The 15,378-nt window shown below is 41.1% G+C and overlaps 1 protein-coding gene across 2 annotated transcripts in view; it reads right to left on the bottom strand.

The window, feature by feature from the left end:
• ankrd11 (ankyrin repeat domain 11) overlaps positions 1-14,677 on the bottom strand; it is a 93,896-nt gene extending 79,219 nt beyond the window's left edge. For both annotated transcript variants that reach the window (XM_034570712.1, XM_034570720.1), the window contains exon 1: positions 14,196-14,677. The gene's annotated coding sequence lies outside the window, so the exon portion shown is untranslated. The remainder of the gene's footprint in view (positions 1-14,195) is intronic.
• Positions 14,678-15,378: the final 701 nt, after the last annotated feature.

The following is a 15,378-nucleotide window of genomic DNA, read 5'->3' as shown; positions in this document are numbered from 1 at the left end:
GATCGGCATCGACATCAGCCCTGCAAAAAACCCTAATCTCCACAATTCTGCCATTGTTAATTTTCTGTTGCCATGGTTGCAGTGAAAGACAGAGCCCTATGAATATTGGAAATGGAGGAGTAGCAGCTCATGGTACATTATCGACATAAACACACGCACATGCTCTAACACCACAGAACAAGTCGACTGTTCTGAAAGCCTGCAGCCATCCGTTCACCCACACAATTCTCTGCCAGTTAAAAAGTAGGCATTTAATACATATCTCCAGCTGACACACATTGTCTCCACACAAACTGAACCAAAGTCTACTCTCTAATTCTACAGAGGGATGTGCAACTCAGATTTCTATCAGTGCAAATTCCACCATGCCATCATGCAGGATGCGACTGTACCATTGTCAAAAAGCCATTTGTGATCTTCATTGTATTTCGTTGGGCCATATTGTCAATAACCCATTTCTCATTTTTGACAAGGTTGAGCCACAATGGCATTTCTAATTTAGTCTTCATTGGAAACCTATTTAAAAACCTGAGAAAACAGGGGTTTGACAAAAGTATACAGAGCAACAAGCCAGCAAGTAAAAGTAGTCAGCTAGGGGTGTCCTTAGCACTGAAAAGCTCAAATTTGGTAGCTCTGGTAGAACATATACACTGTGGGGAAGAATATATCAATACGATCATGTGTATTACTGTAAGAAGTTATATTACTTATTTTTAAACATTATTTGGAGCATCTGATATGACAACTAAGTAGTATTTTAGAGCAGCAAAAGTTACTTTTACATCAATAATCTCTCAATGCAAAGACATCTAAAATGTCAGTAGAATGAAACATGTCAAAGTAGGGTTAGGGTTAGTAGTCACTGCATCCTCATGTCCTCCTCCCTCTGAAGCTGCTGTGATTCACTGTCTGCAGGTACCGCTGGTAAAGGAGGTGGGCTGGTTTGTCTCATGCAGTAGCTACGTTTACAAGAATGTGTGGCAAAATAAAATGATTACTTACACTACACACACATTTTACCTTCTCCATCAAAATGCCCTGTTAGCTGCAGAAGCATGTTGTGGTTGTGTAATATATATGCTGACTGCTGATTATTTGAGTATATACACGTGTGTTAAACAGGTGGGTTGATAAAGTATTGGCCTTTTAATTAAACTTAAAATTAGAGTTGTTGTCGTCAACTTCAACTGGGTCACTGTGTGCATCCAACACAACCTCTATGATCAGCTTACTCAGTGTGTTTGTGCTTGTGGAGCATACACCGCAGCCGCACCCTGGACAGTGAGCAGACAGGGCTTCATATTAAAATATAAACAATTACACTTATCAAACACAGGGAATTAGAAATAAAGTATATCTCTAAAACAAGTCCTCCTCAAATCAAGGCTTTACTTTTCTGCAGTCTAGGAAAATAAAGGCTGTGGTCACTATTTGCGGAAATACCATGATAGAGTAGCCAGCTGGACTTCTATGAAAAGTCATCTGTTTGGCCGGCATCTGGCGTTTATTGAAAGGCTTTAGATGGGCGTGCATAAATTAAAGGGTGTGTGAAAAGTACTGCAAAGCACACGGTGCACAAAGTGGGAAAATGTCTACAGCAGTAGGTTGATGCATGTATATGTTAAGACAACACGACCCGATTAAGGGTTGCCACTGAATATAAACATGCTAAGTAAGAACGCTAACTGAGGCTGTCAAGCTACTATTATGAAAACAACGATTGCCATTGAACTCCATGAATATACACACACCCACACGGTATGAGTGTAGTGTATATTTTTTTCCTCTCACTCCTTGGAGGGAAAAGACAAATCAGACACAAGCTTGCTGAAGAGGGCTTTGATCCCTTAGATAAAAAGCTGGTGACAACTCTAATCTGTGGAGGTATGAAATATACAGGACTCAGGACGGTGGCCATTTATGACAAAAACCTAGGATTTTTTTTTTTTTTCCCCACCAGAGAAGCAGTTGTAGCATCATGACACAGAATGCCATATTACAAGATGGAGAGAGTTTTGCACTAGTTTGAAGAGAAACCATGTATGTTTCTTTTTGCTAAATATCAGTTTCTCCCTTCACCTGACATATTATTATTATTCTAATTCACTTCCTGGTTGACTAATTATATAATTCAACAAAAAAACTAGAATGCACTCAATAGAGCACATATATCGGCCATGCCCAACAATCAAGCTGCACCAAAGTGCACCCACGCTCATAGATATCAGTCCCCTTAATTAGATCAATGAATTATTCACTGGGAAATCTAAATTGTCAATAAAGATGCAACGTTTAAGAAAGGGAAAACTTTCCTGGTCCAAATCTGCATCAAAATGTAATGGGTTCTTCCTTGAACCAGTCTGCATCTTTCCACCAACTTTCATGGTAATCTGTCCAACAGTTTTTGTGAAATGCTGCTAACTAACAGACAAACAAACACCATTGAAAACATAACCACCTTGATGGAGATAACATGAAAGACATGGAGACAATAAAGAAGAGACTTCACAATCTCAGCATTTCATAAATCTGGATATACTGTATACTGAATGTGCAACTGTAGAAACAGATGATCTGTTCATGAAAGAGACAATGATATATAAAATACATCCACATTTTTTGTCTGTTAAATGGCCTTGACAGTTGTATGGTTAGTAGCCCGCCTCTCGTTGCCTCACACAAAGAATAGAGATCTCAATCACTTCCACTAAGTCAGGTAATAGAATGAACTTTGCACTGCTATCATATCAGCAGTGCAGGTTGGTCATCATTTAAAAGATTCGGCGTCAGGCTCTTCCAGCAGTGGAAAAGGGTTTCTTAGATAAATGTACATATTTGAAGGTTGGACTACAGAAAAGACATGTCAAGTAAATAATCCTGAATTACCTAACACAAAATGCAATAGACTAAATACGGAAAAACACAGAGCCTGCCAGTGTGCATCATTTACTATGACTTTTGTCAAAGAAGGAATCAAGGCCCAACAGTTAGGTCCAACGCCCTCAGCTTCCTGCAAGCAGAGCTTCCTGAGGACCCAGGGCTACTGCATCGAGGTGGAAATGGGGGAGGGGGGGGGGGGTGGTGCTGTCAGGGACGGGAGAGGGAGGATGGGCATGTGAGGATGCAGTATGCAAAAATACGGAAAGGGTTGCAGAGACCGACATAAGCTGTTTTCAGACATGCAGAGGACTCTGCAGAACCTCCGAATTTCTCCGGAGGAGGTGCATGTGTGAGACACAAAGATAAAAAACAAAAAGAAAACAAAAATGCCCCGGTGAAAAAGCAGTGACACACGTAGAAGACATTGACGAAGATGTCAAGAGAGTGTGTGGTGGTTAGAGCTGACAATGGTGTCGGAGTGTTGTAAACATGATCACGTGGTCTACACAGCAGAGTTAATACTTCACTTCCTTTCTCTGTCTGCTGCACCCGGCTGTTCCACCTTTCGCCTGAATAACACGGAGGATTTGATGCAGTTGTGAATTCGTCTGTGCAGAAAACCTCCCGCTGTGTTGTGCATGTGTGAAAGGCAAAGTCTGGGTTAATTCCATAGACAATTCTCCGGATTTTACCCGGAGGTCATGTCTGAAAACGGCTATATTCACACTGGACCAAAAACCCAGCCAACATCCACTAATCTCTGGCATTAGTCCTCAGTAAAGGAACATTTAATTCCAAATCAAATTAACGCAATGCAATGATGTTTGTCTAAGAGGTGATAAAAGTTGTCACCTCAATTGGTAACTTGTGAGACTATTTGCCATCTCAGACTTAAATTCAATTCCTCTCTACTCAAAGCAGTTTAACTATATTTAAATAGGTACTGCTGTAACATACTCACTGGCTTATGTGCTGCTAGCTACCAAATCTGTTTTACAGCATATTTGTGACGTGAAATGTGACACACCAAGAACAAAAATACAAAAACAGAAAGGAAAACGTGTCTACTGGCAATGGAAATAGAGTAATTGAGTTTGCCTGCATTTAAAAACCAACATATATGGCCAAATGTTGGTTTATAAGGGTTTGAGTGGAAGCAGAAGAGGAGCAAGTACAGAGGTAGTTGGGTACGGAAAGAGAGGATGGGGGGAGAGATGATCCAAGCGTGTGTGAGAGAGCAGCATAACAGTGCACCACAGGGATGAGTTCAATAGACAATCTATTCTGTCCAAGAAATACAGATAACATTGTGAAATTTGATAGATACGGTCCATGTTAGTACAATTAGGGTGTATGTGTGTATTGCCAATCAACACAGACAAGCAGGATGTATGAATTATTGTATGAAGGAAAAATAGCCACTTATAACTACATAATTAAAAAATAGAACAATTGCAGCAAAAAAGAGTTTCTTCTTTAACAATCACATGGTCCCAAAAAACAAAAACCAACAACAACAATACTTATCACTGATCACAACCTTGGGGAATGTTATGTGACATCAACCAAATCATAGCCTCTGACATTTATTGTTTGAGATGAAACGCCTGAGGCAAAATATGTGCGCATTTAAAGCTTACAGGAGCTGTGTTTTTTCCATTATTTAGATCGTTTAATGGTGGGGCTTTAAAATCTGACTTGAGAGAGCTGGCAACAAAGGAGGGCATTTTAATGCAGGACGCCATCCGATTCATTATACTGTTTTTATGACACTAATGTTTGCTTCCTGTCTTCCAGGTGTGTTTTCTCACACCGCAGACCATGAATATAATACTGTGTGCCAGCTTAAGTTTCCTCTCTGTTAGTCCTTCTCAATGTGGAAGACTTCTGTATTATAACAAAACTGTTGCGATACATAAGCACTTCAAAATGCACTGAAATTCAAATAAAGGCATGGCGGATCATAGCTAGGAAAAAGGTATTCAAATAAAATAAAAACATGACACTTCAGAGAAAGGACCAGCAGCAACAAAGTATGCACAATTTGTAGAACATGTGCTAAACCATGCAAAAACACAGGTATGATCCTTTGACTGTTCACCTTTTTCAAACAGGCTATGCAGTGATTGTGGGTGAGAAATGGCTTTGCATAAGTAATGAGGAGGAATAAAAGGCTGTCCTACATCCACGCCAGAGATTACACTGCTGGCTGCTGTTTCTATAAAAAGATTCACTGCAGGGAGTATGAGTGGCACAAGCACACACGCAACCACGCACACAGACGCCCTCACAAACACAGAGATGGGCACAAAAACAAGGCAGTGTATTTATAGGGAAGAAGGTTCTTGCATCAAAAGAACTTAGAAGATCAGTGTCTGGTTAACTGTAGTCACCCAATCACAGATCTATGACTGTTGCGAAGCCTTGGCAGACAAACATACTGAAATGTTGGAAAGATTATTGGTAGCTCGGGGCCAACTTAAAATGTTTTCTATATTTCCTGTTCTCCTATTTTCCACTTCTCATTTAGGATGCTGCCTTTCTGGGCAAAACAAATACCTCAGTGAATTACCTTCACAATGTCTGACACAGGGATTCAATGTGGACGTACAAGGCTCGATACAAGGGCCAAACACATAGTGGCCTGTAGCTTTAAAAGCGTCTCTGTGCTGCCACATATTCAGTAGGGAAAGTCCCTGTGCAGGCTGAATGAAGATGATGTGATTTTCCACTCCCTCTTGACTGCTCTAGTTAAAACACACAAGCTAATTCCTGCCCCTACCCCCCAAAAAGACACATTTCATTCTCACCGTCTCGATGACTTAGGGAGAATCTTTTATACAATATCAAATAAATAACCATTCAGGGCAGCAACTTAAGCTTTCTTGTAGTATTGTTTATTCTGCTTGCTACTATTTGGATCAATTGTTTGATGAAAACTATTTTGCTTGAATTACAACATTTAAATCGATTGATATTATTATTATGGGAAACAGACCCACAGCAAACACATCCAATGCTTAGTTGTGTTTAAGATTTGATGGTAAGTTGTTCAAACAGAAATGCACTTCAAACATTTTAATGCAACTCTGACAAGTTACACTCAGATGTAACATCAACTTTTGTGTTTGACAAATGGCATTAGCTTATGATGAATCGAACACTATTGTACAGCAAATCAAAGCAAAGCATCAAACTGTACTTACAGTGCCCTAGTTTGACAAGCTAAAGCAACGCACGAAGTAAGGAAAGTGGACGAGCTAAAATTAGCGATATCTCATTGCTTTATACATTTTCAACAGATCATTAGCTTTGAGTTTTTTTTTTACTTGAAATGTACATGTCCCGTTGCTGATGTACATGCTTGGCAGCACATAGCCTTCAAGCTTCAACTGTTTACTGCAGCTACCAACTCTGTAATACCATCAGGCATTTACAGCATTGGTTCAACAGCAATAATAACTATTTGAAATAAGTCAAAGAGACATCTTTAATATCTCAGTGAGACCTTATATCCACAAAATATGTTTCTACAGAGAGAATAAATGTCAAAAACCTGCATTGTGTGATGTAATGCAAATGTTTCTCTGAGAAAAAGCTGCTGCATTATGTTCAACTTTTCAAAGACATGATAAAAGTAAAATACAATGTCAACTCAAAGCTGTGATCTCAGCCAAAGGTGCCGACATATACAAATTTAGTTGAAGGGGTAAATATTTAGATTTTCTTTTTCCAGTTTAATAACGAAACACAAACAATGGCACTCAACTTCCTTTATAACATCATAAAAATCAGAAGGGTTTGTGAGCATGAAATAGTGATCTGATTGCAGGCCTTGGTGCAGTGGCCCAGAAATATTCATCAGCCCTGGTTGACAGGTACCATGCCTGCAATCTAAAAGTTATGTAAGGCATGATATTATAAGTGGCACTATATTAGAATGAGTACTTGAACCAAGCATCACTTCAGCCAACGTCAAAACAAAGGTTTTGATGAATACAAGATGTCCTCCAACAAGACATCACCTTGGTGTAACGCTGTTTGTTTTGATAACAGTCATTAAAAACACTGACTTGAAAGCTGAACAGTAGCTGTGTTTCTGACTCAAGTTATGCAATTCCTATTCAGGGGTGCAACACTGACGTCAGTGTCTGTGTTTTGTAAAGAAAATCACGTGATCTCCGAAGCAGAGTTAATATGTCGCTTCCTGCCTCGGCCCGCTGCACCCGGCTGCTCTACCTTTGGCTGGAATTATGCGGAGGATTTTATGCTGCTGTGAATGCATCTGTGCAGAGAACCTCCCGTTGTTTTGTGCATGTTTGAAGGCAAACTAATTCCCCGTTTTTTGCTCGCAGGTCATGTCTGAAAATGGCATTTGTGGAGCTGACGATGAATTGTGTAGCTGCAAAGGTTCAGCCAGATTTAAGTTCTGTCAGTTTTTTTTGCTGCAGCCCTCTAGCTGGGCTACCTATGTAGTAGTTTACCTGAAATAAATAAGGATGTGGTTAGTGATGCAATGCTACTACCAGTAGGAATTTGGCTTTAACACTTTCCCCAAAACGCCTCTTGAACATTGTCACATGCACACCTCTGAAGACATCCAAGTTATCCTGGAAAGCTGGATGAACTCAGAAAAATGACACACTGGCCTCATTTGTGTGTCTAAAGCTCGTAATGAGAACAAGTTTCTTCTCCCGGCCAATAGCACAGCATGGCCTCCATAACAGCAAGCCAGGAACAAGAACTTTAAATTCCACAGCCCTTACAAGCTTCATAAATAAGTCTTGATGAAGAAATAACATCTGTAAATCATCTGTCTGAAGGCAATTACCCACAAAATATTAAAGAAAAGTAAGAAAAGCATTACGGTCAACAGGTGTAACATTAGAGTCCTGTTAAAACGGACAGTGGGATGAATCACGATCTCTTTATAGCCACTAGCCTGGCTGTAAAGATAGAAAAGAGCTGAGTGGTGAAAATGCATGTAGTGGTCAAAAGGGTGCTTAGATCCTTTGTGTAAAGTATACTGCCCCACAGCATGCTGGGTGAAAAACAAAGTACGTATTGGCTAGCAGGGGCGTGGGCCCCGACTGACGGACCTCCTCTCTTTGGTATTTAGGTATGCCTTTGCTTTTCATTCACATCCCACTTGCACAAGCGCAGAGGCCCATCTCCCCACAGTCTTCCCCTCCCCCCTTCCTGTTGTTGCATTTCAATGTAAATGGCTGGATGAATGGCTGCAGCTGGCCCATCAAAAGGCCAGCCCTGCTGAAGGGCCTTGGTGATTGAGATTCAGCCAGGCCACACCACCTCTACCCTCCCCCACCCGACACTTTGTCACAACACCCTTACCCCCTGTCTCAGCTTATAGCTTATGTCCAACATGAAGCGGTCATCTGGGTACAAGACGGCTTAAAGAAAACTGATATAGCCATTTGCCTCTGAGCACAAAAGTAGACAGCATGAAGCAATCTCTAAAAGTGGCAATAATCCCAGACATATTTTATTTATCTCAGGGTGACAAAGGTTGGTTACGGACACAACACAAAATCCTGTTCCATCTCTGTAGTGATGGGGAACACAAAAGACCAAACTGCTTCATATATCACGTCTACCATCAATTTGATGTCATTCTCCAATCTGCATTTGGGACCTGCAGCCCTTTGCCTACTAATCTCAGCAAAATAGTTAAAATGAACCAATATAGATTTTGACCGGCTTCTTGCCTACATAATATGCAACTAAACCAATATAGGATTCTGTCAGCAAGAACTGCTATGGTTACTTCAAAATAAAGCTTTATTCACTAAATGTTCTGTGTATACTGCGTGAGCTAGATCTTAATTTATTTCAGTCGTGGATTTATCACTGCAATGCATGAACAACAATTTGTTTTATAACACAGCTTGTTAGCAGGTTAAAAAAAACAACCCTTGAGCCTGATACCTTAGTCATGGCAAATGGTTAAAAAGGGGACTTAAGATTCAGGAGTAGAGACAGAGTAGGTAAGTGATACCAGGCAAGCAAGCCTGTCTTGTTCGCTGTGTGTCAACTACAGGCTGAGCAGACCATAACAGCTCAGCCCAGAGGGACACATCACACAGACTGTCTCTGCCATCAGCTCCCAGACCTGGCCAACTGACCTCAGGACATTTCCAGTAGTATCCATTTCTGCCATGTATGGAAAATGCATCATCCCATGCTACTTCCGGCACATCCAAACTAAGCACCTAGTGTTGTCTTAAGATTTGTACCACCCCTGATGCATATCTGCCCCTATGTCAACACTTATACCTTTCATTTTTTAAACACATCACTTGTGCTTAGTTTAAACCTGGTGTCCAAGCCACTCTGGAGTTGCTGTAAAGCCATTTCAGATATGACCTCTGGGTAAAAACCCGGAAAACGGATTACGGAGTTTACCCAGAGTCTACCTTTCACACTTGCACAACGAAGCTGGAGGTTCTCTGCGCAGACGCGTTCACAACAGCTTTAAATACTCTGCATTATTCAGGCAAGAGGTGGAGCAGTATGGTGCAGCAGACAGAGGCAGGAATTGACGTATTAACTCTGCTGCGTAGATCACGTGATCATGTTTACAGCACCCCGACACCGTCATCAGGTCTTATCTCCACAAACTCTCCTAGACATCTTCGTGGGTCATCTTCCCCCACTTGCACGTAAATCCAGTGGGGGATCCCTTGCTGTGTTCACACATCAGATTCCCCTGGGTTTCTATGGACATTATACTAGGAGGTCAGGTGGATAAAGTCTGTAGTACCTGTGGAGCGTCTCACTCGGACATTTGCGTTCACAAATGCACCTCCTCCGGAGAAAATACGGTGGATCTGCCGAGTCCAGTCCTGAAAGCAGCTTATGACTCTACTTCCAGCACTGAATGCAAAGCAATGCTAACGCTAACTTTTATTAACAATTCAACCTACAAATTGACAATCTGCTTCCTGTTTACAATAGCATGTACATAATAACCTTCAAATACACAAGATTAGTTCCCTTCCAGAAATCATTTAAAAGATTTTTTTTATTTCTGAAAGAACAACAAATCGTATCAATCCCCCCAGGAGCCAACTCATGTATTATACAGGTTTTGAGACTTGCTGGGTGCCTGAGATTCTGACAAGGCATATTGGGAATGTACCCCTAAAATTTAGGGCATAAAATATTCCTTCTTCAAGCTTAAATCAGAACGATCAAAAGCCAAGTCTGTAAATGCACATTTCTGGAAAAGCAGCAGCATGCCAAAATAGAGAACCCGTCCGTTTGATGTTCAAGCGACTCAGGAAAGAGAAAATATTATCGAGAGTGGTGCAGTGGAAGGCAAGCATGTAACCACAACCTCACATGAGTTAAAGATGCCGTCAACCACCAGGACCTCCTAAACCCCAAAATAAGGCTCTACAGTCCCAGAGGGAAACAGCAGGACTGGGGCCCGCCATTTTGTTCCATTTTGCTTCGAGGATAGAGGAGGGGGCAAAGGACTAGTCTGAATTTCAAAGGGCTTCAGATGCCATTTGAGTATCTGCTGAGATTGTGCTGGTAGAACAGCAGCAATTAAAGATTTAGACAACTTGAACAGAGAGGAAGAGAGGGGAGTGAGAGAGAAACCACGACAGAGAGAGAAAACAAGGCAGAGACAGAGAGGCAAGAAACAGGAGTAGCCATGCTTGTTTACCTAAAAGGACCACACTCTCAGCACAAGAGGGGGAGGGGAGAGCTTGCATACACAGAGGGCAGGCAGAGTGAGTGAGTGCTGAAGTTGCAGCAAAATGCTTCTCCCCCTTCTCACAACCAGCACGAGCTATTGTATTCTTCCATTTGATCCTAAAGAGGGTTTCTCAGCAATATTCAAGGAAGAAATTGCAAAAATGAATCATGTACAGTGTCAGCCACCTACGCATTTTATCATTATATAATAGATCTTATAAAGAGAGCATGGGAGCAGGAAAAGTAATGCCCATTCTTTCCTGGAAAGACAACTGATACATAAACAAAACTACAAAGTTTAGTGTAATGGCACAGATTCTGCTCACAATAGGGAAATCTTACAAGACAAACAGCGTTTCAGCGACCACTTATATTACCTTTTTCCATCAACAACTAACTATTCAATTGATTGAAAAAGCAACAATATTCATGTGTATTCTCACGCACACCAGAAATCAGCATTTCAGAGTTTGGCATTTTGTTTATAAAATTACTTTAATGACTAATTATCAAAACTAACATCAACTCTCTGTTGATTTAATAATGATTGCAGAAATAGACAAAACCATCTCCTCGAGTGATCGTAGTCAAATATATATATACTGACTATACTATATACGTATCAGTTCGGACCTTGGTTTTTAAGACACAGTTCAGTTCATACCTCGTTTTTTTTTGGAGTGTGTGTAGTGGGTTCGTAAGAAAAATCCAACATTTGGAACAGCAAAGAGAAGAACACTAAAGAACATGTGGTACTTGACTCCACGTGAAACTACGTAAACAAAAATAACCAATGAATAGGAGCGATGTAAAGGTGTGTCTCCCACAGTCTCAACGTCCAGAGTTCAATCCATATATATATATATATATATATATATATATAATATATATATATATATATATATACATATACACACAAAGTCTGTTTCAGTCTCCCCCAAAGGCCCAACACAGTTCAGTTCAATCCAGTTCAAACAACAAAAAACAGATACAACAAAAACAATCTGTTCCGGGTTTTACTGCGGATCTTCACAAACCAACAACCTCAGGAAAGTAACCGGAAAGAGAAGCAAGAACAACAGGGTTCCTATATACAATACGTACAGGTGAATCGGGCATAAGCTGGCCAGCAACTCTAAACCTCCATAAGGCATTAACAGTCCACCTGACTAAGACACCTGATTTCCTCCCGACTCCAGAGATGAGGCATCTGCTCCCGAGCTGGGACAACACGCAAACCTTAAAACGCACTTTTGTAAAGGTAAAACAGATGATCCTCTCTGACCGCCACACTCATTGCTCTGAAGCTACTGGTCAATTCTGTGTTGGTTCAGATTACGAATAACAATATTAATTGTGGGAAATATTTGGTGACAAGAATCCTCTGTTTCATCCTGTACAACTGTTGAGTCGTCCAAATACAGCAATGCAAAGTATCTGGTTCTTTTCAAACTAATTGTATTTTTGCCATGATGAATTCACTCAGTTGTGTTTGTCTTAAACTCAACCTTCTACTCAAGGTAATACAAATACATGGTAGGATCAGGATGTCTCATAATCAAATAGGCAACAACAGTCGAGGAGCAGAGACTTACTACCTGTTTTTATACGACACAAAATGTGTATCCTGGAGCTACAACCACAGCTCATGGCCTTTCTGATGCCAACAAATCTCCATTTCCTGCTGTAGACAGAGGATATGCCTTATGTATATGGTACCACTTATAGCAGGGCCAAAATCGTACCTTTACTGACAGGAACCAGGTGAGACATACAGTTCAGGAGCGTCAATCAACATGGCAATTATCCGTGCATGAGACAAGATAAGTACTTGGCATTAAACTCTAAAAAGTCTCAAAAAGAGCCCGGAATAAAATAAATGCCTAGTGCTTACTGTAAACGTGCAGATTATTTATTATTTCTAATTCAGGGATCCTCAATACTGCCTACAATCATAAATTACACTTTAACACTAGTAAATAGTTTCATAAGGAAACAAATTAATAAAAGGTATACAAGAGACCACTATGTTGCAGACCTGTGCAATTTAACAGAATGTCAAAGAATATAAAATGTTGAAAAGACACTGCCCAAAAGGGCCAGAAAGATAAATTACAATGAGGTTTTAAATCAGTATTGGGGTTGTCATCAGTGATGAATAATAACGCACGAGAGATAACGTCTGTAAAGAATTATGCAATAAAGCCTTGATTATATTTACATCCCAATCATCATAATCTTCATGTAACTGAGAAGAGCATTTGACACCATTTGAACATTAGTGTTTTAATATAGCACAGAAAAATAGGACCTACACAAGCTCAAGGGAGACAGAGATATGCATCACTGCCTCTGCAGTGTAGTCAACATGAACGCCCCAACAAACTAAAACACTCTCAGTATCTTGGTGGAAAACACCACCAGCGGCACTGCAGTGTTTTCCTCAGCATTGGTACTGCACCAAAGTAGAGAGGTTCTTATCCACACTCTTTCCTTCTGCAACTAGTCTCTCAAATCCAACCATGCTGTGCCTCCTTTACATGTTATTTACCACAGAAAACACAGGCACTCCACTTAACCAACTTAGGTAATCACAGTGACACTTATCCCTTCATACAGCCCACTGTTAGTCTACTATTTACTGACACTTCCTGACAACTCCAGATAGCCTGTGGGCATTATAAAGCACCGTTCTTTAAATAGTACTACAAAGCACCTATATATTTGGTGCTGTGTAGTTCTGACAATCTAGTGCATTGCCATCCTTGCACACAGGCTCGTGACACATCAATTCAGCTTTAGGGCAGGAACACACCAGCAAATGGGCAAGACATGGTGACAGCAATTTATGACGCCATGCACACATAACTGGATAAGCAGGTGGAGTCGTGTTGACTCGGGTCACCTGCAAAGTAACCATTGCCAATGTGACAATCAAAACCAGGTCAACATTTGGAGGTTGTCAGTTTACTTCCTTGAGAAATGCAATGATAATTGGAGCGTGTGATATTGAAAATGCTGATCACGAGAGTATGCACACAACCAAACATTACTATTAAACTTATTGTACATAGTAATAAGTAAATTTCTCATGGCTTCAAACACAAGACTCCCAATACACACGCACAAGGCTGATTTGTTATTCTGGTGGCTTGCACGTACGTATACCTGCATGCATGATATGGAGGCATGCAGCACTGGATTCTCACCCAAAACATTTGAATTTAGTTTGAAAACACCAACTTGCTGTTCGTGCAAGACCCATCACACTAATGACAGCTAAACTGCGTTTTCCAAAACAGTGTCAGGTGGTGTAATACACGTAATAACCTACATTTCTGGTCAGATTATCACCGATTCAACAAGCAGCTGGGAGGATGCATTACATAAACAGAGCAGCGTGGCAAAAACCAATGAAAACTAATTATTCTATTGATGACGCAAATGCTTATAAATCGTTAGTGAAATGAAGATATAGAGTTGACCTTTGTTGCAACAAACAACAACCAGAGTCACCCACGGGGCTGGAAATACTCAGTTTGTTGTTGTTAACGTTTTAGCTGTGCAGGGCAAAGTAAAATGTGACTTACCTCGGGTTCAATTCCCACAAAAAAAAAGAGAGAAATGTCTCTCAAAGGTTAGTCTATGCCGCGATGGTTTCGGCCGATGCTGGACGGTCCCATTTGTTGTCGTCGGTTCAGTAAAGAGTGGCCCGGACACATCCGCTAAAAACCGCGACGACCATCGCAGCTCCGCGGTGCCGAGGCTAGTAGCACTAGCTTGTTAAAACAGTGCGAACAGGCTTCCAGCGGTGGGGGGGGGGGGGGAAACACTAAAATATCCACGAAAACTCGTTTGCTGCGCAGTTATTTCGTCTCCACCAACAACGTGGAACCTTTAACAGTCCATTTGCACGACGCCGGGCTTGCTGTGGTGGTCGTAAACCAGCAAAAGACAATATTTTGTTTCGGTTTAATCCTCTCCGCCAACACATTCGAGCGGGTTTCGAACGGCCTTTGACTTCGCTGTGTGGACGTGCGGGGCGGAAATGCTCCGAGATAAAAACGAGCGCTCTGATTGGCTCCGCTGCTGTGGGTGGATACCGTTTCCGCGCTCTATGAAACTGACGCCATTTTGGATCCGCGCAGCGTCTTGTTCCCCGTTTACAACAAACGCGAGCGAAGCCCCAACGTGGCTGACAGACGCGCACAGTTTCAAGCGCAATGGACCACACTCCATTATATAGTTGGAGACCGAGAAAAGGAAATGGAGTACGAGCGTCGGGTGCGCTCGTTTTCAACACCTATACAGACCGTGAAGCGTATTGACAAAGTGTAATTTGTTTTTTTTGTGTTGTTGTTGATACATATAGATTTTTCGAAGGTCAATTGAACTTTGATGTATCCTCCAAAAGTTCACCTAATAATTATAAATACACATAAAGTTGCTAATTAAGACATTTTACGAATGTATGTAGTACCAGCTATTAATAGTCATCTAACTTCTCATAAATGTATAATCACAAACGCCGGTGTACACCATATATTTGGGGCTTAATTACTCTCTATATCTTATATTCAATGCAGAGAATCAGACCTCAAATAAAGGTCACATATGTCAGGGGCACACCGAGTTCGCGAGAGATCGGAGCGTGTCGGTAAGAACAACGAACGCACCCAAAGTCGAGCTGAAACGCGGAGGGGATGAAAGGAAGGATCCCATTGGCTCAAAGGAAAATCCTGGAAGCTCATTTGCTGACTTCCCATGTCACTC

The sequence above is a fragment of the Hippoglossus hippoglossus genome, chromosome 3 (genome assembly GCF_009819705.1).
Source record: "Hippoglossus hippoglossus isolate fHipHip1 chromosome 3, fHipHip1.pri, whole genome shotgun sequence".
Lineage (NCBI taxonomy): Eukaryota > Metazoa > Chordata > Actinopteri > Pleuronectiformes > Pleuronectidae > Hippoglossus > Hippoglossus hippoglossus.
Note: the sequence above shows the minus strand (reverse complement) of the source record. Positions and strands in the feature narration are given on the sequence as shown.